Source organism: Sorex araneus, chromosome X (genome assembly GCF_027595985.1).
Source record: "Sorex araneus isolate mSorAra2 chromosome X, mSorAra2.pri, whole genome shotgun sequence".
Classification (NCBI taxonomy): Eukaryota; Metazoa; Chordata; class Mammalia; order Eulipotyphla; family Soricidae; genus Sorex; species Sorex araneus.
The window spans coordinates 221,332,002-221,357,273 of NC_073313.1; the positions used below are offsets into that span (position 1 = coordinate 221,332,002).

Below are 25,272 nucleotides of genomic sequence, written 5' to 3' on the forward strand. Positions count from 1 at the left end.
TGGACTCAGGCATCCCTCCCGGCAGGACTGGGGGACCTTATTCGGTACCAGGAGTTCCGGGCTGCAAGCAAGGCAAACTCCTTAACCCCTGTATTATCTACATCGCTCTTCATTTTCATATTCAAAGTGCAGAAATCCGGGAAAATAAAGAGGGAAAAAAAAGTCTAAGAAAAGAAAGACTTTCAGCGCAGCAGCAACAAGTAGTGTGTGGATGCTTTCTCGATCAAGATTGAAAGGCAAGGCATACTCGACTCATTTTCGGTGTGTGCTTTATTTTGTTTGACACTTTTGGTGCCTTAATTTAGTTCAAGCTGTCTGCAGCGTGCCTTGGAATAGAGTAGTCCGGTTCTGGGGCTTTCTACAGGGAGGAGGCGGCGGCGGCAGGGTGTGGGTGTGCAGCTGCTGCGCGGGCCCGAACAGGGTAAGGTAAAGCCCTTTCCAACGCCGGGTTTCTCTCCCATCCCACGCTTCCGTCCCGCTTGTCCCCGGCCCTGGAGCAAGTCAGCGCGCGGGAACGCGGGCGTCCCATTTGCAAGTGTCCAAGGAAGGAGATCGCCCGAAGCGCGCCAGCCTGAGTCCGGGAGCGTTTCCTTCTGGCCAAGAGGGGGAGCCCCGCGCTCCCCGCCGGGAGAGCCCCGGCGTCCCGAGCCTCCAGCACCCGGCCGCTGCCTGCGCCAGTTTGGGCTGCAGCCGATTAGGAAGAGGAGGGAGGGGGCGGCGAGCGTGCAGAGGGAGGGGACCGAAGCCCGAGCCGCCGGGCCCCGAGTCCAGCCACTCGGTGCACGCAGAGAAACTTTCCCTCTCGGCTGGGCTCGGAGCAGAGACCGCGGGGCTGCGAGGAGGCGGCGGTGTTGCACGCCCCTGCCCTGGCTGAGTAAGGTACGGACACAGCGCGGCGGTGGATCGCGGGGACCCTCCGGGGCGGGCTGCAAGCGCAGCCCCAGGCCTTGCAGTGTCTTGAGAGCGGACGCGGGCGGTGGTCAGCCCTGGCCGCGAGTGGCGGCGGAGGCGGGCGCGGGGCGTGCGTGGCCGCTGGAGGCACCGGGGCAGGTTGGAACCGCCCCCCCGCCCCCCCTCCCAGGCCACCAATTAAAAACCCCAAACGGAAACAAAATCTGGAGGGCGAAAGGCGGGGAGCCCTCCTGCAAGCAAGACCTGTTGACGATTGCGAGGGCCGTGTGGAGGAATAACGGGGGAGCCCCCACCAGGTGGGAGACGCAGCGGACTCTGGAATCGGGGCGCCCTTTGTGGCAACTTGGGTCCGGGTGGCCTGGGCTGGAACTGGAGGGGGCTGTAGGGCTGGACGGGGGGGGGTGCACCCTTGGGTCGCTATCGCTGAGGGTGCGTGGACCAGATGGGACTAAGTGAGCCAAGTAAGTCACCGCCGGGTCAGGGACCGGCGACGCCGGAGCGAAACTTCTTCCAGCCCAAGGTCCCTTTTGTTGGCCCCGAAAGAGTGTGGGCTTGGGGGCGGGGAATCGCGTCGCCCCGCGGCCCGGCTGCGGATTCTTTAAAGCCCTGGACAGGGAGGGCCCCCACTCGGGGGCGGCGCCCGCATGGTCCCCCTTTATGCCGGGCAGACTGAGTAGTTCCTTTTGAGGGCTGGGGGGTGGGGTGGGATGCGCTGGTCTCCTGGGGCGCACGGCGCACCCAAGGATGGTGAGACCCTGGGCCGACTGGCCAAGCCCTCTGGCTGAGGTCCGCCTCCCTGTGGACCTGACTCAGTGGATCCGAACCCTGTTTCTCCCCCCGCCCCCCCCCCCCCCGACGGTTCCCTGCGTGCGGGAGGGAACTCTGGGCAGGCTGGTTTTCTTGGAATGTGTTTACGAGGTTGAATGGGTCTAGAACAGGAAGCTGGGAGCTGCAGCTGGAACTAGCGTGCCTGGGTGGAGTAAGGAAGAGGACCCTGTTGTTGGGCTCCGCGGGTTCACCTAGGAGCTTGGGCAAATCCGCGCTTTTGGGTAGGTTGGCGGTCTAGGTCTAGATACCTTATCCTGGGTGCTACCCCCCCCCCCCCCACACACACACACACACTACTTGAGCACTCCATACTTTAAACTACAATCAGACATTTGCATGCACACTTTCTGGGTGCGAGTTTGACAAAGTATAACGCAGTCCATCAAGGAGGGATTTTATCCATTTTTTTAGGACCTGCTTTTAAAAAAGGTTGTACAAAGCCTTGGGCATAAAAGTTTTTGGAGAGCGCTAGTCATGACTGCTTGTTATTTCTAAGGCTTGTAGAGGATGTAGCAAACGGCAATGCTGATGAATTGTGTCTGCTATCAAACGGGTGATTAGGTGCTAAAGGAGCTATAATGAGACAAGAGTGGATGTTAGAAGGTAGGAAACAGGAGTTGGAAACAGGAGTTGGAAAAATTTCAGTTTGTTAATAGCCCCTTCATTTGCCAGCCTTTCCCTCCTTCCTCCACATAAATAAGTAGCCTTGCTAGAAAACCCACCAATGGGGAGGACTGCAGTCTTTGGCGACTAAAAAGCCTTGCTGGAAACAGCAGACAGACTAAGGTACTGCCCCGTTGCATAATTTAAAGGTCTCCTTGAGCTGTCCAGGAGTGTTTTCCAAGTTTTTACGACTGACAAGTAAAGAAGAGAGGAGCCTGGCCGGCAGCCAAACTCGACTGAGCTCAGTAGCCAGGCATGAAAGAGACTGGGGAAGTTGCAGGGGATAATTGGAAAGGAGCTGTTGGTTGTACTGGGGCTTAAACAAGGGGTTTCTTTTGCAAATGAGATTTTTTTAGGGGGCTGAGATCGGTGCTTTTGGTTAAAATATACACTGAGCATAGAGCTCTGTAGCAGAGGGATATGATTCAGGAGTGCTCACGTCTGACCTGTGTCGGTGTTGAGAGGCTAGATGGTTTTTGTGCAGGTCGAACTTTTCAAATGCCCATACATTGTTGCAACTATATCCTCTACTTAGACTAGGTTTGCTGCAGCTTCAATTTCTTGACCTTGTTTTTTAAAAAAAATTTTGTTTTAAATTATTCAGAACTGAAGTCTTGAATTTGAGCAGATGTTTTTCCACCTAAATTGAATAATTCAATTAGGTATTCTCAAATGGCACAGATTTGGGTCATGGAATTGAAGTGGAAAAACATGTCCAGTCTGTCTTCCTTGTGTTTGTTAAAAACGATCACAATAAATAGATCATACTTTTGGTGCCTGAAGGAGTAAAAGTTGGGGAGATCTCAGTATTTCACACATTTGTCCATTTATTTATTTAAGACCTGGCTTTGCTGATCTTGTGTTCCAGACTAGTCAAAAATTCTGTCTTACCAGGAAAGCCAGACCCCTCTATATGATGAAATTCTGTCATCTGTTTTTCAGGGAACTAGGTTTACTGTTGTGAGCATGCACTCAGCCTGTTGACTATGTCTCTGGCTGCAATTTTGCATCTTAAACATGTTTTCAACATACAACAGTAGCTATTGTCTGCTTTGGAATGCTAAAAAACACTAACGTGACTCTTTTCCCTGAATTGGTGAATTTGTGAACTTGCTGGGATTGACTTTATGAATCACCCTCCGCAAAGTGTTTTCTCTTATGATTTCAGTTTTTCCACTTGTAAAGAAACATTTCTTCATGTAATTGCAAGCTCTCTTATGAGCATTAAGGAGATGAAATTTTGTTAATAGGCTTTAGGCAGGCCATAAGATTTTTGACTTGGTTCAGTTAAGGTTATAGGGCATATATATATGTATATATATATATATATATATATGTATGTGTGTGTGTACAACTAAACTGTACACTAACAATAGAGGCATTTCTATGTATATTTTGTAGAAATTACTATTTTTGTATTTTAATCACAGCCTTTATTCGTAAACTTTAATTTTTGAGAACACTGTTTGAGATTTTGTATGGTTAAAGCTGAATCATTCTCTCAAAAAAGAAAACAATGAGAAAATTCACTTGTTTTTATTTTGATTGTATGCTTTTATCCCTATGTATATTTTCAAGATCACTTTGTTTTGTTTGTGGTGTTTTGGGGGATATAAAAGTGCTCAGGGGCTATTCTGGGCTCTGTGTGGGGAAGCCTGTTCTAAGAATCACTCCTTGTGGTGGTGGTACTCTGACACCATGTGGCACCAGGGGATCAAACGAGGGTGAACAGCATTATGCAAGACAAGAGCCTTAATTCCTGTCCTAGCAACCCAAGGATCACTGTGTTTTTTTTAAAGCCTACTTCAAATTTTGTCTTTATAAGAAGTTGACAAATATGTAATGCTTGGCTTGCTTCTGGGGAATAACAGTCAAGAGACTGAAATACATTCATGAAGTATCCTCTTGGTTCCCAATGACATCAACAAGTTGGGAGGGTAGATTTAGGAGTTGTTTTTTAAGCAATTAAATGAATATTGGTAACTTCTCTCATGTCCCAGAAAACACTGAGTCTTGGGTTTCAAACTCCAACTTTGTGATCTTGTGCATGTAATTTTACATCTTTTTGTTTTGGTTTTGAGACCATACCAAGTGGTACTCAAGGGCTGTTCCCAATTCTGTGCTCCGTGTTGTTCCTGGTGGTGCTCAGGATAGAGGATAGAGATGCTGGGGATAGTGTCCAGGCCTTCCGCATGCAAAGCATGCACTCAGCCTGTTGATCTATGACTCTGGCCATGGTTTTGCATCTTAAACATTTTTTAAACATTCAGTTGTTTATTTTTCTATCTATAATGTGTACTCTTATTGTTGATTTATGCATGTCATTGCTAAATATTTGGTTTGACCTGTTAGCAAAACAAAACAGTTTTGTAACTCATTGCACTCTATTGCACTTAATGCTTTTTCGTTTTACTGTTTCTGGGGTGAACAAATACTGTATAAAAGAAATAATTAAAAAATTATTGTTAAAGGATAGATTTTTGTTGTTTTTGGACTACACTCGATGATGCTCAATGGTTACTCCTGGCTCTGCACTCAGAAATTACTCCTGGTGGTTTCTTCGGGCGTGCAGGGGACAGAACCTGAGTTGGCTGCATGCAGGGCAAGTGCCTTCCCTACTGGCTCCTGCTGAAATACTTTTAACTTTTATTCTTAAATATTATATTATCATTAATAGTGAATCTATTAAGCACTGTAGCACTACCATCCTGTTGTTCATCGATTTGCTTGAGCAGGCACTAGTAACGACTCCATTGTGAGATTTGTTGTTACTGTTTTTGGCATATTGAATACGCCACGGGTAGCTTGCCAGGCTCTGCCATGCGAGTGGGATACTCTCCGTAGCTTGCTGGGCTCTGCAAGAGGGACGGAGGAATCGAACCTGGGTCTGTGGCATGTAAGGCAAGCACCCTACCCACTGTGCTGTCGCTCTAGTCCGAATCTATTAAGAAAGGTAGAAATTATGGGAAAGAGTTCCATATTTTCCGTAGCCAACTAGGAGGCCAAATTTAGTCATATTAGCGCATTAGGTACTCTGTTTTGAAAACTCAAAGAACAAACTAATGTTTAAGGAGCTATTGGGAGAACTTTAATGTATATTCAAAAGCCACTTAACTTTTGATTTCAAATTAAAAGTCTTTAAATCTTGTCTCCATGTTTATTTTTATTTGTTTTCGGTTATGGCATTTAGGCTACACTTGCTAGTACTCAGAGATTACTTGAGGATCTGTACTCAGGGATTACTTCTGGCTGTATTCAAGAGACCATATGTGGGGTTGGAATCAAAGTGGGGTCCATTGTGTGCAAGGCAAGCACTTTGTCCCTGTGTTGTGTCTCCAGCTCTTAATCTCTGTTTTATATAAATTTCATTTTGCAGACCACGTTGTGATTTATTGTGCAGACTTGCAATTTATTTTCTGACACCTTTGAAGGATAAAAATGGTATTTATGGGAATATAATAAGGAATTTAAAAGTCATTAGAGTATCCAACTTTTATGACTGCTGTGGGCCCAGGTTTCTAAATATATTAGAGGCTCATGGATCCAAGAATGTTTACCTGAACACCTTTGGAGAATTGGAAATTTTTAACTTTTTCCTATGGGAGGTTAAATATATTCAAATTGGAAGAGGAATAAACAGTATGAAATTTGAATAAAGAAATCACTTGGCTCTAAGAATGGAGCTATGAAATGAAATCAGGCCCTTATTTGTAGAGATAATGGCTAAAAATCATTGTTCCAGAGTTAAAAAAATAGTGTTTATATGATTTTCAAACTGTTGTTTGCTAATTTTGTATTTAGTTGATGCCAGAAAAATGTTTTCAGTCATTCAGTGGTATTTGCAGTGCATGTTTATTTTTCATTAGAAGACAGTTAATTGACTCAAATATGTTAAAGGAGAAAAAGTGCTAATTTGCTGTTTGCATTAAAATTGTATAGTTATGGTAATTTTGGGATTGGTCTCATTTTTTCAGGATTGTCTAATTAAGGATGATTTTGAAAAGACCATTCCAATTTGCTCACATAGTATGAATAAGTCTCTAAGTAAGGCTTGTGACTGCCACTGTATTTTGTGCCAAATTGCAAAGATGAGTAGAAAATTATCCTCTTCCTTTTGTTGCTTGGGTGATGCTGCATACAGGAAGTCACACACTTTTGCTGTTGCTGCGGTGCTCGCTGAAGGCCGCACTCCAGACCACACTGGTTGCCCATTGTTTAGAGTGGTGCTCGCTGGAGGTTTAGCCGACTGTTTGAACATCCCTGACTGTGCGCTGAAGATCTCATAGTCTGCTTCTGTGTTGTCCTCACTTGATATATGTGGATGATGCTCAGAAACTGAACTCATGGCCTCAAGCTTGCAAGGAAACACTTGAGCCACTGAGTCACCCCCCCTGGCTCCCCTCACTATGAATTTTCAAAATGTGTTTTGTTTTCAGGGAGACACTTTGCACTGCTCAGGGCTTACTCTGGGCTCTGCACTGAGGGAATCACTCATGGCACAGTGCGCAAAAGAAGAGAGAGAGTGTGGGGGAAAATTGTCTGCCATAGAGTCAGGGGGAGGGTTGTGATGGGGGGGAGATACCGGGACATTGGTGGTGGAAAATGTGCACTGGTGGAGGGATGGGTGTTTGATCATTGTATGACTGAAACTCAAACATGAAAGCTTTGTAACTGTAGCTCACGGTGATTCTTCTTTTTTTTTTTTAATCACTCATAGCAGAGCTAAGGGGCCCATAGGGATGCTGGGGATTGATAAGGGGACAGCTGCCTGTAAGTGTCCTACTTGCTATGCTATCTCTCCAACCCCAGCTGCTGCTGATTATATTACTCAGTCATTATATCATAATGACTGAAACACTGCATGGAAAATTTGGGAAGAAAACGCAGAACATAAGTGTCTACTGAATTATTAAATATCTGGTATAAAACATTTTCATTTTGGGGTGATATTGCAACCACACCTGATGGTACTTGTGGTCTCTGTGCTCAGGGCTGACTCTCAGCAATGCTTGGGGTACCAGGAATTCAGACTAGGATTGGTCGAACAAGCTCCTTAGCTCTATACTATCTCTCTGGCCCCTGTAAAGCATTTTAAGATAGATACTTATTATTTCCTGAAAAATAACTCTCCTCAGTTTGTATATAAATTAGATAAGATTTGATTTAAAATAGCATTTTAGTCAAAAACCCAACAAGAATCATCTGTGCTATGGGAACAAATTACCATGTTTAGAGTAATTTGAAGTTGATAAAATAGATTTGTTTTCACTCTCTGTTTCTTTCATGGCTGTTTACAACCATCAAGAGAGTGTCATGTTTTAAAAAGTAAAATTTTAACAGCAAATAGTTTCATTATCCCAATTTCCACTTGGCTGAGTTATAAAACGGAGGTTTGTGAGTAGTGATAAGAGTTTTGTTTTAGACCTGGAGAATATAAGTCAGAAGAGCATTTGTTTCGCATATGTGAGACCCTGGATTCTCTCTCTCGCATTAGAGAAAAAAAAGTTTTATTGCAGAGGACAAAGTATACCTATTTTAAAATGCTTTTAAGGGGCCAGAGCAATAGTACAGGGGCTAAGGCACTTGTCTTCCGTCCTGCCAGTCTGGGTTTGGGTAGTCACTGTATATGTTATTATCTGATCATATTTTGTCTGCTCTTTAGGAATTCCATAGTACATAAAGAATTTTGTCTGAGTAAGAGTTTTCCTCTACTTGAAATTAAGTCTTGGTTTGGTGACCTGGCACCTAGCATTAGCAGCCTTATTATTATTATTATTATTATTATTTAATTGAGCCACCATGAGCTACAGTTACAAAAATTTAATGTGTGAGCTTTAGTCACACAATGATCGAACACCCATCCCTCCACCAGTGTACATTTCCACCACCAATATCCCAAGTATCCCACCCCTCCGCCTGCCTCTGTGGCAGAAAATTTCCCTCTTACTCTCTCTACTTATGGGCATTATGGTTTGCAATACAGATACTGAGAGGCCATCATGTTTGGTCCTTTATATACTTTCAGCACACATCTCCCATCCCAAGCAATCCCTCCAACCATGATTGACTTAGTGATCCTTTCTCTATCCCAGCTGCCTTCTGCCCCAGCTCACAAGGCAGGCTTCCAACCGTGGATTAATCTTCCTTGCCCTTGTCTCTGCTGTCCTTGGGTATTGGTATTATGATATTTTATGTCCCACAAATGAATGCAGTCATTCTACGTCTGTCGCTCTCTTTCTGACTCATTTCCCTTAGCATGATACTTTCCATGACCATCCACTTCATAAGCAGATTTCATGGCTTTCTCTTTCCTAACAGCAGCATAGTATAGTATTCCATGGTGTAGATGTAACACATTTTTTTAACCGTTCACCTATTCCTGAGCACTTGGGTTGTTTCCAGATTCTGGCTACTGTGAACAGCGAAGCATCTTTTTTTAAAATTTTATTACTATTATTATTAAAATTATTTCGTTTACTACCCCCTCCATCTTCCTTTTCTTGTTGATGTTGTGGTAATGCTTGTTGCTACTGACTGGAGGGTGCACACTTGATTCCGTTGCTCAGGAGATGTAGTCTTGGTTGCAGTGTCCTAGAGAGCAAAGAATTGTGGTGGTGCTAGGGATCTCGAACATTAGTACCCCTGGGCCACACTATGGGATGGTACTGAAAATCAGACTGATAGCCTCATGCCTCGACAGCAGAAGCTGTACCACTGAGCCATATTCCTGGCCTCCTAGTTGTGCTATTTTTAAATGTGATATGCTGCATTGAAGTATGCAGAGAAGTCCCTTTATCTCTAAAGGTGGTGATAATTTGGCAAAGATGAGCACTGACAGATGCAAAAGAGAAATTTATTTTAAGAGTACTCTTGCTTTCCTTAGCAGAAATAGATAGCCAGTGGTTTAAGAGAAGATGGAGGCAAGCAGAATCAGGAATGGCTAAAAGGTCAGAGACTAGGGAAGGGTCACCCGTGGGCAGGTTTGTTGTGAATGAGGAGGCGTGAGAAACAGATGCTCTAGGTGTCTACGGAGTGCAGAGAAAGAAGAGCAGCTGGTAAAACCGGAGGTGGAAAGGTTACAGATTCTGAAAGCCCTCAGGAGAGCCAAGGGGCAACCGGTTGTTTGTCAGTCGAAAGGCTCTTGTTTTAGAGCCGATGTCCGTGAATGTTGAAGCAAGGAGACTGGGTTGACTGTTGATTTAGACAGCTGGTAACTTGAATAGCAAAGAAAAGTGAAAGCGACATCAGAAGATGACTTACGGATGGAGACATACAGAGGAAAAAGACCTCCTCCATCACTGAACGAAATTGTATATTCGATTTTTGCATAAAAATGCAATAAACATGCTTGAGATACTTCCTTTATGAGATCACGACCTTCATTCAATGCTAGACAAGAAAAAGCAGGGAATACAAAGTGCTGTAATTCTCAGAGGATTATTCTTCGTTAGAAGCTGTTGTTCAGGGATTGTCCCAGGACACCCCTTGGCCCTTGCCGAGTAGGGGTGCCTTCGGCTGGCTGACCTTTCCCTGGATTAAAAGGAGCCACATTTTTTATGGGGTTTTGAATGTGAATAAAAGCCTCTTGGTATGGAAACAATTATAAGGGGATTTTGCTTACGTTTGAAATTCAGTAAAAACTCTAACTTGGATTTTAGCAGATATGAAATAAAAAAAGAGGTTAAGTATCCAAATAATTCAAATTTTAACTCCCACTAGTGCCAGACTAATAGGGCAAAATGAAAATAGGAGCCCCCCTCAAAAATTATTTCTTTTATAGGATATTATTTACTCAAGTACTCTTTTCTTAACCTTTTATCATACAACTCTGAGCCCAGTCAAAAATGGATTTTGTGAACAAGTCAGAGATAATAACAAGAATATGACAGGTTCAGGATGTAGTCCCTTGAAAATATGACAGCTTGACATACTGAATATTTTACTCTGAAGGAATCTGAGAAATGTCAGTGAGGAAACACTCTGTGACCTCCTCTGAAATAAGTCACTAAGGCCACGTGCAAGAGAAGTTCTTGGCATTTACTTTGCACGAGGCTGACCCGGGTTTGATTCCTCCGCCCCTCTTGAGGGCCCAGCAAGCATCTGAGTGTATCCCGCCCGCACGGCAGAGCCTGGCAAGCTACCCCTGGCGTATTTTGATATGCCAAAAATAGTAACAAGTCTCACAATGGAGACGTTACTGGTGCCTGCTCGAGCAAATCGATGAACAATGGGAGGACAGTGTAGTGCTACACCAGGAGGAAAGGAACATCCTAGATGAAGAAAAGGGACACAGCCAGGAATGAGAATGCTCTTGCAGAGTTTCAGTTACCTACCCACGGCTCATATTCTTTGTCTGAGCGTATCTTCCTAGTATGTGTAACTTCTTTAAACTGACATTAAAACTTGTACCTTGAATCATTCCCCAGGGTCTTCCTTTCACAGTGAGGGCACCTGTGTCACTAAAATCATATGATATAAATTTTATATGGTATAAATTTATATGATAGAAAATTATATGATATAAATGTGTATGATATAAATTTGTATGTTCTTGTCTTATTAATATTTCTTTTGTTACAGAGAGTTTCAGTTCAGAGGATAGAGTAAATCAATATTTTTTATCTTCACATTGGTAGCATTTATAGAGGACTTGTTATATTGATGTCTAAGTACTATTCTGAATTTTTTTATAATTAATAAACTATTAGGAAACTTGTCTGAGGTATGTTATAAGGCAAACTGAGACATATCAATGAGACATATTTTTGTGAATTTACTTTTTTATGTTATCATTATTTCTAATGCTTGCAACATAATAGCCACTCAATAAAACTTATTAAATAATGAATAAATGAGTATGACAGTGGACCAATTTCCTTATATACCAAAATATGTAAGTTAGTAAAGCAAGGTCCAGGGATGGGGTGGGGTTGCTGAAAGGAGGAAATCGAGTCCAAGAGGAAAATGGGGTTTATTGGAAAAAGGGTAAATTTTACAAGCTTCTAGAGAGACTAATGAAGATCATGCGAGCCAGTGTTTCAGAGTGAGTTTATATTGAAGTGAAAGGAGGCCTGCAGCAAGGGAGGAATGTATGGATGTGTGATTAGATTGATAATGTCTGGCCTGTTTCTGCTTGAGGGGAGTTGGTTAGCTAGCAGTGGTCTGGTAGGTAGTGTGTTGTTGTGGGTTCTGGATATTCTGGAGATTAAAAATCTGGGCTGGAGCAATAGCACAGTGGGTAGGGCGTTTGCCTTGCACGAGGCCTACCCAGGTTCGATTCCTTCACCCCTTTCAGAGAGTCCGGCAAGCTACCAAGAGTATTTTGCCTGCTCAGCAGAGCCTGGGAAGCTACCCGTGGTGTATTCGATATGCCAAAAACAGTAACAAGTCTCACAGTGGAGATGTTACTGGTGCCCGCTCAAGCAAGTTGATGAGCAACGGGTTGACAGTGATACAGAAAAATCCGGGCAGCTGGTCTTATAGCTGCACATGCTGGTCTCAAGGTGTCCTCTGAGCTGACCTAATGGACAAAAGAAGAAAATAATTGAAAGACACAGAAAGCTTAGAGACCAAAGAAATATAGTCAATCAATGAGGCATGTTTAACATGGTGTTTAATTATATTTTAATTAAATAATCACAAAAAATTAAAACTATAAGAATTAATTTCAGCAAAAGTTAATGTAAATATGGAATCTGGTGTATAATCTGGTAGGTAGAAACGAACTCTGAGTAACTGTACAAAATTATTGACTTTCATAGAAAAGTGGAAACAGGAACAAGGAAGTTATAGTAGGGGAGAAAAGAAGAAAAAACATATGATATGGTTATTCTAAGGTTATTTTCTTTTAGCTCGGTACTTCTCAATCTTTCTGATCCTGTTTCTCATTTCTCAATCTTTACTTCCTGTGGCCCCTCTGTTCTAATGGTTGTACTCTAATCTCTTGCTGCTGCTTCATGCCCCTCACCCTCACATTTATACAGATTTTACTTCTTGGAATAACCTGGGACCCCCAAGGAGAACCATATTGCCCATGTTGTGAAATGAAAAGGCTGCTTTAAGGAATGGCAGAGGTCTGCTAAACACATGATCTAGCAATTGCCCATCAGGTGATTCTTGGTTGACAGTTTTAGGTCTCCACTTTGGTGAGAGTCAAAACTGTAATTAGGTCTTTGGAGATCCAGGGTATGGCTTAAGTGACTCTCATTTTAGCTCTGAAAAACAGGTTCCATAACTTACCAATGGTAGACCAGGGCAGGCAGTTTGATGAACAGTAAAGCATCTTTTTGATCCAGGAGATGGTATAGGGGTTAATATTGTAAACTTCTGCGTTGATGATCATGGTTTGGTCTACCTAGTACTGCTAGGAGTGATCCCTGAGCAGAGTCAGTTGTAAACCCCGAGTTTCACTGGGTGTGCTCCCATGTCAACAAAAAATGAATAAAATAAATAAATAAAAGTACAGTGTACAAGTTTTTATGAGAGTTTGTTAATTTACATGACTATATGTGTTTTACGGATCTGATTTCATGCTTCTCCAGAGTATATGCCATTACTGTAATTGTTCTGATACATTTCTCATTGAACCATTTCACCTATCCTCCCCATTTTCCCCTTGGCAACTGCAGTTCTGTGATCAGGAATTCATATGTTTCACTGATTTCTTTAAAAAAAATTCTTTTAGTTTATTTTTTATTGAATCAGCATAAGATACAGTTACAAGGCTCTCCTAATTTGTTTTCAGTCAATGTTCCAACACCGATCCCTCTTCCAGTGTACATTTCCAACAACCAATGCCCCCCATATCCTTCCGGCTACCCACCCTGCCCCGACCACCCTAACCTGCCTCTATGGCAGGCGCTTCTCTTCTTTCTCATTCCCTCCCCCCATCCCTCCTTCCCTCCCTCCTCCTTCCTCTTTGGTTTGCAGTACAGATACTGAGAGGGCATCATGTTTGGTCCTTTACCCACTTTCAGCACACATTTCCCATCCAGAGAAATTCATTCCAATCATCATTGTCATAATGGTCCTTTCTCTATCCTAACTGCCCTCTTCCTCAGGCCCTGAGAGAGACCTCCAACTCTGGACCATTTGTCCTGTCTTTTGTTTCTACTGTCTTTGGGTGTTAATTTCATACTTTTTTTTGGTTTGTTTATTAATCCCACAAATGAGTGCAGTCATTCTACGTCTGTTCTCCTTCTTAGTTATTTCACTCAGCATGATACTCTCCATGTCTATCCATTTATAAGCGAATTTCATGACTTCATTTTCCCCTAACAGCTGTGTAGTATTCCATTGCATAGCTGTACCAGTTATCTGTTCTCAGGCACTTGGTTGTTTCCAGATTCTGGCTATTGTGAACAGTGATGCAATAAACAAACAAGTGCAGATATCATATCTTATGTGTGTTTTTGCACCCTTTGGGTATATTCCCAGAAGTGGCATTGCTGGGTCATATTCCTAGATTTCTGAGGAATGTCCATATTGTTTTCTAAAAAGGCTGGACCAGTCAGCATTCCCACCAACAATGAATTAGAGTCCCTTTCTCCCCTCATCCATGTTAGCACTGGTTATTCTTATTATTTTTGATGTGTGCCAGTCTCTGTGGTGTAAGATGATATCTCATAGTTGTTTTGTTTTGCATCTCCCTAATGGTTAGCGGTGTAGAGCATTTTTTCATGTGCTTTTTGACCATTTGTACTTCTTCTTTGAGGAAGTTTCTTTTCATTTCTTCTCCTCAATTTTTGAGGTTGTGTTGGTCATTGATTTCTTATGTTCCTATGCTGTGCTTTGCTTCTCAGAATCCAGCATACTAGTAAATTCAAATATGTACTTCTTCTTTTGACTTATTTCACTTAGCACCACCCTGTTCAAGGTACATTCATGTTACAAAGGGCAAAATTTAATTTCTTCTTATAGCTCTGTAGTATTCCTTCATGGTTATCACATATTCGTTATCCACTCATTTGTCTTTGAGTGCTTGGATTGTTGCCATATCTTGACTTTTATAATAGCACTATAGTAAAATAAGTTGTGTATATATTTTTTCAAATTAGTCTAGTTTTATGCTTGGCATAGATACAGGTAGAATTTCTGGGTTATATGTCAGAAATAAGCTTTTAATATTTCAAGAAATATTCATACTGTTTTCAGTCGATGATGAACCAATTGACATTCTCACCAACAGTGGATGAGGGTTCCTTTTTTTTTTTTCCTTTCACCAATGTGCTTCTGGCTTTTTGGATATAGTTCATCCTATGTGAGGTAATAGCTCATGGTCATTTTGATTTGCATTTCCCTGATAATAAATGAACAAGGACTTTTTTATTATTATGTACTCATTGGCCACGTGTCTTCTTTTGTGAAATGGCTGTTCATCTCTTTCCCCATTTCTTGATGGGTTTACTCATTTTCTTATTGATGAACTTTCTGAGTACTTTAACTACCTTGGGCACTAGCCCTTGTGAGTAGTATATGTCCCTATGCTCTAGGGTAGTCCTTGTATCAGTGCTCATTCTTCTTAGCTACTAGCATAGATTATCTTCACATCTATCTGTATTCTCTGTTTCTTTAAACAACTAACTGCTTTCAAAGTAGAAGTCTTTTACTTTCCCTGTTAACTATACTCATATGTTCTTCTTCTTCTTCTTCTTCTTCTTCTTTTTTTTTTTTTTGCTTTTTAGGTCACATCCAGCATTGCTCAGGGGTTACTCCTGGCTTTCTACCTGGAAAGGGGGACCATATGGGATGCCAGGGATTGAACCCAGGTCAGCCACGTGCAAGGCAAACGCCCTACCCACTGTGCTATCACTCCGGCCCCATTATGTTCTTATCTTTATGTGATTGTAAATGGAACCAAACATTTTTACTCTTAGCTCATTGCTAGCAGAGAAAAATGCAATACATTTGTTTGTATTTTAGTCTTATTTTATTATTTTTATATTATTTAAAATAGTAAGGCACTATAATTTACAGTTATACTTTTGGTTTGCCACTTCATTGTATTAATTCTTGTTTCTAATTTTTTTGTGGAGTCTTTAGAATTTTCTATGTGTAAGATCATACTGTCTGAATAGTAATAGTTTTACTTGTTTTCCAATATGCCTCTCTTCTCTTTTATTTTCTTGTCTAATATACACTGACTGCCTTAGATTAAACTTAACCACGATGGTTAAGGAATAACAGAAAACTTTGAGACACTGTCAGAGATACAGCAGAAGATATAAGAGATGGAAAGATAGTTCAGGTTCATGAACAGGTGGAACTGGTATTGTTAAAATACTATTCTTTTAAAAATAAACGCCTGACTAAATATAAATTCTTATCAAAATTCCAGTGACTTCTTTGAATCATAGCATCAGTGCCAAAATTTATATGCAGTTATATCATATTCTGATAAGTTAAAGCAAGCTGGACAAAAAGAAATGAATATAAATGGAACCATCATATTGTCCAACTTGAAATGGTATTATAAAGTAGAAGTAATTAAAACAGAATAACATTAGAATAAATGTTGAGACATGAATCAGTGGAGTAGAGTAGAAATTCTAGAAGTAAACCCACACATGCACTGACACTTAATCTATGACAGAGGAACTGTGGCGTTATAACTGAAAACGAAAAGTCTTTAATGGTGTTGGTAAAATTGAATATCTATAGGTAAAAATACATACATGAAAAAATAACCTTTTAACAACATTTTATTATCTTTTAACTTAGCGAACAATAACATTTGGGGGCAATGAAGTAGAACAATGGTAAGGATGGAAAGTTGAACCCAAGCCAGGTTCGGCCCATACCACCTGGCCTCCCCAGCATTGCTGGTGTCACCCTGGAGGCCCCCAGTCATTGTCAGCTGTGCCCAGCACTGTGTCCTGGGCCCTAGCACTGAATCATAGACCCCATTGACTGAGTATTACTGGAAGTAGTCACTAAGTCCCCCAAGTACTATGTGTGGGGGCGGGGAGGCATTCGGGTATTCCAGAAAATTTCAAAATGGATTGAAGACTTTGATTTAAAAAATAAAAACAAAGACAAAACCCCCCTTGAACCTACTAAATACATAGAAGTAAAGGTCAGTGACATAAGCTTTAGAGATATCTTTAGAGACAGCCCCAATAGCAAGAAAAATTAAAGCAAAAAGATATTGGGATTACATCAAGTAACACTGTCTACATAGTGAAAGAAATTATCAGCGGAATGAAAAGTACAGCCTGCTAAATGGAAGGCATTTGTACATCACGTATCTGATAAGGGACTAATATTCAAGATATGTAAAGAAGTTATGACTCAGCAACACAAAAGCAAACCACTCAGATAAAAATATGTGCAGAGGTGAGAGTGATCGTTCAGTGGGTAGAGTGTGCCTTGTACATGGCTGACCAGGTTTCAATCCTCAGCACCCCATATAGACCCCAGGACTGCCAGGAGTGATCCCTGAGCGCGAAGTCACTAGTAAAACCTGAGCACTGTTGGCAGTGGGTCTCCCCAAAAAGTGATCAGAAGGGGCCACAGAGATAGTTTAGCAGGTAAGGCATTTACTTTGCAAGTGGCAGTTTGGTTTGATTGCGGGAACTGTGCCTGTTCTCTTTTGCACTGCCAGGAGTAAGCTCTGTGCACAGAGCCAGAGCCAGGAGTAAACCCTTAGCACTTCTGGGTGTGATCTGAAAACAAAAAATAAAACAACCAAACCATAAAAAGGAGCTGAAGGGGTCCAGAAATGTACGTGTTGGTAGAGGTCTGCCTTGCACATGTGAGACTGTCATGATCCCTGGAACCACCCCACATCGCTGAGTACAATCCCCACACTGTCATTGGGATCTCATAGAAGAAGGCTCTGACTTGTGACCACTGGAGGAACTAGGTGTGAGAACACTGGAGTCAAATGTGCTTCATTGTGAGCATCACAAACAGCTATGTATAAGCTCAGTCACTCTCAGTGTAGAACCTCTGAAAAAAACTATAACAAAAATGGGATGGGGTAAAAATTGACAGAAACTCTAGAGAGACACTTCAAACAAAACATACTCATTGTCAGCTGTCACACAGAAAATTCTCAACATCTCTTTTTTTTTCCCCCACGGTACCAGGGATCCACTTTAGGGACTCATGTGCAAGATGAGTGTTCTATCATTGAGCTACTTCCCTGGCCTCAGCATGTCTTATTATTAGAGAACCCCAAACCCAGTGAGATATCATCCCATACCTATCTCCTATGAGAATACCATACATCAAAAGCAAAAATAGAAACAGCAACAGACCCAGAAAACATTGATGAACAAGAGTTGGTAAGATTTGGAGAAAGAGAAATCCTAAAGTAGTTCTGATGGCAATGTAAATTGCCACAATCTCTCTGTGAAACAGCGTGAAGCTTTAAAATAAATTGGGGCGGGGGGCACATCTAGCTCAGGGATCACTTTTAGTGGTGCTTGGAGAACTTTACTTTGTGCTTCGGATCATGCTAGGGATCAAACCTGGGTCAACTGCATGCAAAGCAAGCACTTTACCCACCTTACCGTTTATCCTGTCAAACTTTCTTACAAGAATTAAAAGACAAATGAACAATGATGGCTGGAGATTTACCGAGGTTAACACACTTGCATGCACACAGCCGGCCCTGGTTTAATCCCAAAACAACATATATTTCCTGAGCCCAGGGAGGAGTGATCCAAGAGCTAAGATCCAGGAGTAAGCCCAACACTAATGGGTGTGGCTCAGATATCAGAAGCAAGCTAGCAAATAATCCAGCACTTTTGATATCCAAAGAACACAAGATCATTAACTGAAAGAGTTGTATGTACCACAATATTTACTGCAGCAATGTTTATGATTGCTAACATATAGAAAAAGCTTATCTGTTCACTATGAGGTGATTGAATAAAGAATATGTTTCATAGACACAATGGAATATTAGTCAACTGTAAAGAAAGATGAATTGTTGTAATTTGCAGCAAGATAGAGTTCTAAGTCAGATAGCTTGCAAGAGAGATAAGGAAACAAAAGTAGATGAGCAGATAAAACATAATAAAAAGAAACCAACTAAAATTGTCAGCAGAACTGAGATTACCAGGTGGAAAGAAAATAGGGACTGGGAAACTGGGGAGAAAAGTTGAAGGAGGTGCTGTTTCGTTAGTGCTCAGGGTTGATTCCTGATGGTATTTGGGAACTTGTGAGGTGCAGAGGTTTCCTGATGGTACTTGGGGGAACATATGAGGTGCTGGAATTCAAACCTAGGTGGGTTGCATGGAAGCCCTACAGACTGTACTATTGCTTCAGAGCCTGCACGTTTCTTTCTAATTAATAAATAGATAAAATATTTAGTGTAATGTCATCAGAACAGAGATTTATATAATAGGAAGAAAGTTACATGGAATGTTAACATTTTCACCAGGGTAGAAAGAGCAAAGTCAACTAACAACACTAAGAAGGAATGACCAGTGAGGAAGAAAATCTATGAGGCTGTGACTTGTAGAAGACGAAATTAAAAAGAAAAATCTGAGGAGAGGATGATCAATAGTATTAAGTATATAGGAAGAGCAGAATGTAGTGACAAGCAAAAACGACAGATTTTAGTCTCTGTTTATCTATTATGTTGATTCATCGGTGTCTGTGGTGACAGCACTTTCTGTAGAATTGCATGTGTAGTAATCTGTACTGTAGAACAGTGTTTTAAAGGTACCCCATATATATATATATATATACATATATATATATACATAGATGTATGTACACATAGATTTATATATACATCCCCACATGTGTATGGTAAAGGAGAGGTAGCAGAGGAGGAACTGAAAAATAGTTTGCTCTATTAGAAGGGAGAAATTTTTCTAATCTAAGGCAGGTTTTACATTTCATAAAATTCACTCAGTTTGGGTGACTGGTCCTGTGGCAAGCTGGTTACTCATTCCGCACGTCTAAATCTAGGTATGTGAGAATGTGGGCTTGTCATTTCCGTCATTGTGAAGAAGAAAAATGCAAAGTAGGATAACATAGCAAAATTCCAAGCAATATTAAGAACCCCTAGAAATAAACCACTTGTATTTGTTATAGTTCCAAGAGTTTTCCATTCTTGTACTATTCTAAGATAGCTAAGTATAGGGACAATTGATTTTTTTCCCTAAGTGAAAACAGTGGAAGATTTATTATTTTAAAGAATTTTTTCCCTCCCAATTCTACTGTGTTTTATTAGCAAGTTGATCTTTTACAATAATATTCCAAAAAGACCTGATAGAACTCACTTATTTGAAGCTGTTTTGTATACAACACCAATATATGCAGAAAACTGGGAGTCAAAATAGAACATGACACTGATTAATGCTCACTAATTAAAAGCCAAAATTAAAATGCGCCATGAGGCAGCAGAAATTGATATTATTTTGGTAGAACATATTACAGGATCAGTGGTTGACAGGATGGGTCTGGGAAATAAAAAATATAATTACAATAATTACATTGGCAATACTTTTCTTTTAAATTTTATTTATTTATTTATTTATTTATTTATTTATTTATTTATTTATTTATTTGCTTTATTGGGTCACACCCGGTGATGCTCAGGGCTTATTCCTGGCTCTGCACTTAGGAATTACTCCTGGCGGTGCTCAGGGAACATATGGTATGCTGGGAATCGAACCCGGATCAGCCACGTGCAAGGCAAACGCCTTACCCACTGTGCTATTGCTCTAGCCCCATATTGGCAATTCTTGACCATTGAGCCAATGTGTCTTTTTTTTTTTTTTGAATTTTTATAGCTGGATTTCCACAGAAAGACATAATCCCCACATAAAGACCTAAAGACAGATTTTTTTCCCCCACACCCAGCTGTGCTCAGGGCTTACACTTGCCGCTGTGCTCAGGGATTGCTCCTGATGATGCTTGGGGTACTGCATGGGGTGTTGGGAATTGAATTCAGGTTAGCCACTTGCAAGCACCTTAATGCTATACTCCCTCACTGGCCTCTAAAGTAGGATATTTTGAATTGTATGCTAGATGGTCTTTGAAACAGTAAACCAATGACTGAAATATTAGAATAGATGTCACACAAGAGGGTGAGGGAAGACTGATAAGGAAAGAGCCCTAAAAATAGAGGTCTGGGTCAGAGTTGTATTAATTTTAAGTGCTACTGAGACCAGTAGAATATTTGACTGAACAAGCGAGGGGTAAAGATTTTTGTCTATAAAGAATCCAAAACAGTATAATGGATGAGAGAAGGGGGAGGGGAGAGAGGGAGAAGGTGAGGAAGGGAAATTGGAAGAGAGAAAAGAGAGGAGGAAGGGAGAGAGGGCAAACTGGCTTATCTGCTATGAGAACACTAATTCTATCATGAACTTCTCCTGTTAGGCCACAAAGGCCCCATCCCCAAGTAGTATGAGGAAAGAGTTTTGACATGAACTCTAGAATGATAGAGTTGGTTCATAGCTACTAAAATTGCATTGAGCTCCCTTTGACAGGGAGATGAGACTTTTACACAAGTAAGTTTTTTCTTACATTTTGTAGTTATTTTTTTGTCCCAGCTTATATGTCCTAAGCCTTTATTCTTCTATATTTACTATTATTAAATGAGAACTTTACATTTTAGGGTATTTGCTACCTTAAACACACTTACCAATATTCATTATAGATCTACATGATCAGTGTGGATTGAAAAGAACCTGAGTTTTGGCATCTTTGCAGACAAGATTCGCTAATTATAAACTGTGATCTCTTTATCGAGGAAATTAATGGCACATTGCTTTCTTTTCATAACCCGAGAGATGGAAAAGGTAGTAACTCTAAGTAGGATTCTTCAATTGTTAGAACTGTAGCTGGTGGGCCGGAGAGATAATACAGCAGGGAAGTCAGTTGTCTTGCCTGCAGCCAACCTTGCTTTAATTCCTGTCATCTCTTCTGGTCCCCTGAGCACTACCAGGTGACCCCTGAGCACAGAGTGAGGAGAAAATGTTGAGTACTGTCAGGTGTGACACAAAACACTCCCCTTCAAATTTAAAACTGTGATTGTTGCATGTAGCATAAGGATTGACATTTTTTTTTTTTTTTTGCTTTTTGGATCACACCGGGCGATGCACAGGGGTCACTCCTGGCTCTGCACTCAGGAGTTACCCCTGGAAGTGCTCAGGGGACCATATGGGATGCTGGGAATCAAACCCGGGTCAACCGCGTGCAAGACAAATGCCCTACCCGCTGTGCTATCACTCCAGCGCCTGAATTGACATTTTTAAGGTGGTCAGTAAATGGTAGCCAATATTATTATGTAATGAAAGTATAATGGTAGACATTTAAATTTACCCTCGGAATATTCTGGACTATTTTTATTCTAATAAGCACATAAACCTTTTTATTAAAATTTACCGAAATCACAAGTGAAATTATGTTTTTTATCCTTTATGAATTATGAAAGACACAATTTCTAACTTTAACAACTGAACTTAAAAAGGTGCTTGTTAGACGAGCAGGTTAGAGTCTTGGATATGGGAGGAAACCTGGGAAAATCCTGGTGGAGGGAAATTGAGACTGGTTGGTGGGATTGGTGCTAGAATCTGTCACTGTTACTGTCACTGTCATCCCGTTGCTCATTGATTTATTCGAGCGGGCACCAGTAATGTCTCTCATTGTGAGACTTGTTATTGTTTTTGGCATATTGAATACACCATGGGTAGCTTGCCAGGCTCTGCCGTGCAGGCGAGATACTCTCGGTAGCTTGCCGGGCTCTCCAAGAGGGAGGAATCGAACACAGGTCGGCCGAGTGAAAGGCAAAAGCCCTACAGCTGTGCTATAACTTTGTAAAACACAGTGCTTTAATAAAAAAAGTTTCTCTATCAAAAGTAATTAATATTTTTATACTTCTAAAATTTTGCTACATTTCCTTTTGAAAATTTTAACATATGTAAATAAAACCTACTGGAAGAAAATTTGCTACAAAAATAGTGACATGAAACAAGGGAAACCCTTAATCCTAAAATTATGTATGAGAAAACTGTTGTTAGTTTTTTTATTGTACATACATCATCATTTTTCCCTCATTTGTGCAATCAGTGTGTGCTGTTGAAACCAGTTTGAGTAAGACAGCATATAAAAGAAAAAATGAGTCTCATTTACCATTTTGATGACGTTTTCCTTAATTAAACAATGATAATTGGAACCATTTGCTGCATAATTCTTTGAAATTCGACTTTGTTGTTGTTGTTGTTGTTATTCAGCATAATAAGCTGTTATGTGCTGCAGCTGATTTAGGTATATGTCCTCGTATGGACTTGGGAGGAACTTGGGCTGAATTCTTGGGCTGTAATTTCATGATTTCAAATCATGTTACCATTAAAGATAAATGTGTAAAAACATCTAAGCAGAAAATAAGTAATCATAGGAATATAAATCATTTGGCAGTGGTTTCTGTCAGAATCATGATTATTTTTTCGCAAGTAGAGGAAGGATGAGTACATTATAAACAGATTGTCATAAATGCCAGCCTGAGCCTCTGATTTTAGCTCGCTCAGCACTCTAAAGCCTTCACTTTTCCGTTCTATAATGATGGTCATAATTTACTAGAGGCCTCAAATCTGGATATTTAGGTCATTAGTTTCTGTGTGCACATTTTGGCAACCAGAGGTGACTGGGGGTCATCATTATCCCAGATTATGGGAAGAGACTGACTTTGAATCATTTCTTGACATCTACATGAATTAAAATAACTCGAGACCTTAAAGATGTATATATTTCCTAGGTCCAGTGTTTAAAATAATTTCTTGCAATTTTTAGGAGCAAGTTATTTGTGTGTTTTAAATTTTCACATTGAAACCATCAGAGAGAAGAATTTTAGAAGTGAATTCTCCTTAGTATTAAAATTAGTATCTAACAAAAATGAGCTTTAATCCATTATTTTGTGACACTTCTAATGAAAATAGTCTCCTCCTGGTCAAAATCTGAAAAAAAGAAATGATAGCAGGAGATTGAAGAATTGAGAAGATAGAAGAGAAGAAACAAACCGACAATTCAGAACTGCTTTAGGACTTTGTCCCCTTGCCAGTGTATCCCCTGGACGAAACCTTTGCGGAAATGATGAAATGAAGTGTGTAGTTACTGGCATTATGGAAGACCCAGATGGTTTATGAAGATATACTGAGACATAGATAAACGGTCCTCTTACCAGATGTTCCCAAGTTATGTAATCTGACTCTATCCTTAACTAACTGAGGGATCTTAGGGGAGATTATTTAGCTTCCCTGGAATTTTTAGAGTTTATACTGCCTCTTTGGGTCTGGAAAGCAAGCAGACTCAGAATTTCTTACTCTCCTTATCAGACCTCTAGGAGCTTTCTGATAATAAAAAAAATAGTTAGCATTCCAATTGTTACTTGGCTGTTCTTGAAATTGTTCTTTTCCACAGTCTGAATCTATGTGTATTACTTTTTTTTTGGGGGGGGGTGTTGGTGGGATGAGGATGTAACTTCATGAATGACCTTTATGTAAGGAAGAATTATTAAATTGTTATCCTCAGATTACAATCTAGTGTACAAAAGAAGCTACTGAGAGAGAATCAAGTTCACGTATTTAATTGTGATGTTCTGTTACTGAATGTGCTTGGAGAATGTCTGAATAGCTCTGGCTTAGGGCCACCATACAAGAATATCCTGTAGTCAGTTACTTGAGACTTGAATACAAATATTTTTTAGAGCCAGGGATGTAGTCAGTGTTTTACAGGAGTGAGATCCTGGGCTCAATTTTCATCACCATCACACAGGAAAAAATATTGTAGATACAATATTATAATAATTGAATTTTATATGAGGTGATGAGTCTCTTAAATATTTGTGAATTAAATAGAGCAAATAGTTGTAGGCTAAGTCTGTTGCAGTTACTAGGATTCTTGTCATGTCTGATTTTTTTTTTTTTATCAGAACTTTGGAAGATACTTAAGGTTTTTAGTTTTTTTTTGTTTCATAGAAAGGAAAATAATTTGTAGTAAAGGGTCTTTCTAAATATACTTTGTAAGGTATGGTTCTTAGATATAATACTAAAGCAATTTTTGTTTGTTTTTGTAGACATTGGGTGATTGCCCCCAGAGCCTCATACATGTCAGCCATGTACCTTACCACAGAGCCATATTGCTGTATCAAATAGTTCTCTTAACACTTTTTGTAGAGTTATTTTCAGTACACTTCCAATCATATACTCTTGTGTTTTCTACTTGATTCTTGTTACTAAATAGATATGCTTCATCAAGTTACTTGATCTCTATACTTGGGGTACGTAGCTATGAAATAATAGTGTATTTAAATAATATACTGCTTTTGTGCTTATATTTATTTAGAAACTTATTATAATTAAGATAATGTGTTTACAAATAAGTGCTTGCGTTTTTTTGCTAACTTAAATGGGACCCTTAAAAGATCCAGGATTTCTGTGTATTTGCTTATTCCTAAAGAAAGTCTCTTTAAAGAAAATGTGTCCCATCCAATATCCCTATTTTAAAATAATTCCTTGAGAAGAGTTGTTAGAATTTGCCAGTGTCAGTTACTGAATTGGGCCAGGGACAGGACTATGTTGAACCCTGGCCTGTACAGTTACCTAAGGCTAGTGCTGGCACAAGGAGTTTTCATTTCCAAGGCATTAGCAGAATACAGTCCAAATTCTGCTCCATAACCACACAGTACTGCCAATCTCTTCATGGCAATCTCATCATCTCATCTAGCTCTGTATGATGGAATGACAGTTTTTCATGACCCACTTTTATTCTAGATGATTAAGATTATATAATATATATGCCTATCTATCTATCTATCTATCTATCTATCTATCTATCTATCTATCTATCTATCTATCTATCTATCTAATTTTACCTGTGAGGACTTCATTCCTAAAAGCACATTTCTTT

At 40.4% G+C, this 25,272-nt stretch overlaps 1 protein-coding gene across 6 annotated transcripts in view; it reads left to right on the forward strand.

The window, feature by feature from the left end:
• Positions 1-889: 889 nt before the first annotated feature.
• GULP1 (GULP PTB domain containing engulfment adaptor 1) overlaps positions 890-25,272 on the forward strand; it is a 294,404-nt gene continuing 270,021 nt past the window's right edge. For all 6 annotated transcript variants that reach the window (XM_055123120.1, XM_055123123.1, XM_055123121.1 and 3 more), the window contains exon 1: positions 890-1,208. The gene's annotated coding sequence lies outside the window, so the exon portion shown is untranslated. The remainder of the gene's footprint in view (positions 1,209-25,272) is intronic.